The sequence below is a fragment of the Clarias gariepinus genome, chromosome 7, assembly GCF_024256425.1.
Source record: "Clarias gariepinus isolate MV-2021 ecotype Netherlands chromosome 7, CGAR_prim_01v2, whole genome shotgun sequence".
NCBI lineage: Eukaryota > Metazoa > Chordata > Actinopteri > Siluriformes > Clariidae > Clarias > Clarias gariepinus.
This window is the reverse complement of record NC_071106.1, coordinates 35,948,741-35,952,434: the sequence shown is the minus strand read 5'-3', so window position 1 is coordinate 35,952,434 and position 3,694 is coordinate 35,948,741.

Genomic DNA, 3,694 nt, shown 5'->3' with positions numbered 1-3,694 from the left:
GTCGTCACTCAGGGTTCACTCTATTGAGACTGTGTCTGTTCCCCGAGCTAAAATCAAATTTAGAAAGACTCAGAAAGTCTGTTTTAGTAATTTAATTAGCATAAAGACCACAAACTTGGATCAGACTGAATGCGCAGCCGGCACCTCTGATCTGAAGCTAGGACTGTTAAATATTAGATCTCTCGCATCTAAAGCAGTTATAGTTAATGAAATTATCACAGATCAGGAGTTTGATATACTCTGTTTAACAGAAACCTGGATTAAACAGGACGAGTATGTAGCTCTAAATGAAGCTAGTCCTCCTGGATACAGCTACATACACCAGCCTCGGTTAACTGGTAGAGGAGGAGGCGTCGCAGTTATTCACAATGATAATTTGACTATTGTACAAAAACACGGACACAAATTTAATTCATTTGAAATTCTTTATAGTAACATAAGTGTATTTAACTATATTAAGTCAGCTCAGTCGATCCCGCTAATTGTCATTTACAGACCTCCAGGGCCGTACTCTGAATTTCTTAGTGAATTTGCAGATTTCCTCTCAAACCTAGTCGTTTCTGTAGACAAAGTGTTAATTGCTGGAGATTTTAATATTCATTTTGAAAACCCAGAAGACCCTCTGAGAACTGCATTTATGTCTATACTGGACTTGGTAGGAGTAAATCAGTGTGTAGTAGGACCCACTCATAAAGCAGGTCACACTTTAGATTTAATAATATTATTTGGATTAAGTATAAGAAATTTATTCACAATACCACTATCTGAAGTTATCTCAGATCACTATCTTGTCTCAATTCAAGTGTGTCACAGTAATAATGTACACACAGCGCCGCGCTACCGTATGAAACGTACATTCACATCAACTACCAAACAGAGTTTTATCAGTAATCTCCCAGAGTTCCCAACTTCGATTAGATCACCGTCTGACCCCACAGAACTCGATCAGGCGACTGAATATTTAGAGTCGACATTTCGCTATACCCTAGATAATGTAGCTCCAGTCAAAAGAAAAATTATTAGAGATAAAAAACTTGCTCCCTGGTATAACGATCACACGCGCACTTTAAAACAGACCGCTCGGAAATTAGAACGTAAATGGCGTCAAACTAAATTACTAGTATTTCGAATAGCATGGAAGGAGAGCATCCTGAACTATAGAAAAGCTCTTAGTGTAGCTAGATCAACATATCTCTCCACTCTTATAGAAAATAACAAAAATAATCCTAGATTCTTATTTAATGCTGCAGCCAAATTAACCACAAATAAGACCACTGCAGAAATCTCCACAACAACATCATGCAATAGTGAGGACTTCATGAACTTTTTTAATAATAAAATTGTAAATATTAGGCATAAAATTGAGGTTTTGAAACCGAACAATGTAATTGATGCAGATGTTAATCTAGCCATGTCAGACCAGAACCTAGAATACTTTACTCCCCTTGAAGAGAATGAACTAATTTCACTCATCTCTTCTTCAAATTCATCAACCTGTATATTAGATCCTGTACCGACACATTTTCTTAAACAGATAGTACCAGCAATAATAGAACCCCTGTTGAGAATAATTAATTCTTCACTCAGCATTGGATATGTTCCAAAATCTTTTAAATTAGCAGTTATCAAACCAATAATTAAGAAACCTGACCTCGACCCCTGTCAGCTGTCCAGTTACAGACCAATATCAAACCTCCCCTTTATCTCTAAGATCCTGGAAAAGATAGTAGCGGAGCAGCTATGCTCATATATACATAGAAATGGCATACATGAACTGTATCAGTCAGGATTTAGGCCTCATCACAGTACAGAGACAGCGCTCGTTAAAGTAGTAAATGACATTCTATTGGCCTCTGATCAGGGTTGTGTAACTATGCTTGTATTACTTGACCTCAGTGCAGCTTTTGACACTGTTGATCACGCTATTCTTCTTCACAGATTAGAAAATGTAGTGGGAATTAAGGGTACAGCCCTCTCCTGGCTCAGATCCTATCTGACCCATCGTTATCAGTATGTAGACTTAAATGGTGATTATTCTGCATGTTCTCTAGTGGAGTTTGGCGTTCCGCAGGGTTCAGTTTTAGGTCCACTGCTTTTTTCCCTTTACATGCTTCCTCTGGGCAACATAATCCGTAAGCATGGTATTAGTTTTCATTGTTATGCTGACGATACACAGTTATATGTCTCAGCAAAACCTGATGAGAAAAAACAGCTTACTAAAATTGAGCAATGTGTGCAGGACATAAGAAATTGGATGCTAATTAACTTCCTTCTGCTAAATCCGGATAAGACAGAAGTTCTAGTCATAGGACCGCATACAGCTAGGAGTAAAATTTTAGATCACACCGTAACTTTAGATGGCCTTTCTGTTCCATCAAATGCAACAGTGAAAGACCTTGGTGTGATTATTGATTCCAGCCTTTCATTTGAAGCACATGTAGATAATATTACCAGGATAGCATTCTTTCACCTCAGAAATATTGCCAGAATAAGAAATTTATTGTCGCTAAACGACGCAGAAAAACTAGTTCATGCTTTTATCACCTCTAGGTTGGACTATTGTAATGCCTTACTGTCTGGTTGTTCAGCTAGATGCATAAATAAGCTTCAGCTAGTCCAGAATGCAGCAGCGAGAGTCCTCACCAGAACCAGAAGATATGAGCACATCACCCCTATCTTATCTTCACTCCATTGGCTCCCTGTGAAATTTCGCATTGATTTTAAAATACTACTCTTGACATATAAAGCATTAAATGGTCTCGCCCCGCAGTACCTGAGCGAACTGCTAGTGTCTTACGATCCGCCACGCCTACTTCGATCAAAGGATGCAGGCTGCTTGTCAGTACCGCGTATTATGAAAAATACAGCTGGGGGCAGAGCTTTTTCTTACAAAGCCCCAAAGTTATGGAATAGTCTTCCAAATAGTGTTCGGGACTCAGACACAGTCTCAGTGTTTAAGTCCAGGCTAAAAACCTATTTATTTAGCCAAGCATTTTTATAAATAGATTTGCCATAGGTAAAGGAGCAGATCTGGGGGACTCATGGACGTAGAGTATTATGGTGAACTGGTATGTTTGGATGCTGTCTTCCTCACTCTCATTGATCACTCAGGTTTGCTGACGGTGAGGTGATTGTTTGCTTTACATGTCAGGAAGCCCTCATGTTTGTGTTTCCTTCTGGCTCTCCCTTTTAGTTATGCTGTCATAGTTAGTTCTGCCGGAGTCTCTGCTTGCACTCTACAGTTAATATACATTCACATTATACATTGTGTGACTGTGACCATACCTAACTTGCCATCTCTCCTCTTCTTCTCTTCCCCCCCTCTTTCTTTTTCCTCTCTCCTCCTGTCCCCCCTTTCACTCTTTCTCTCTCTCTCTCTGTCGAGCTACACATGTCGTTCCTGAGCTGCCAGTGATCCAGACTCCCGCTGCCCTCCGGACCTGTCTGACCCATCCTGGTGCCCCGCTTCTGGCTGAAGATCTCGTCACATGGATGCCCCGTGTGTCTCTCTGGGATGCGTCTGGTGTCTGGGAATGATTCTCTCCACCTAGAAAATGGTTCTGGCCTTGACTGGTGTTGGCAACTGTTTCTCTGGGGACTTGACAGTTCGATAGTTCATGACTGGAACTTCTTACAAGTCTACCTGGGTCTTCAATAACTACCTGGACTCCATATTAACATCAATTAACATCAG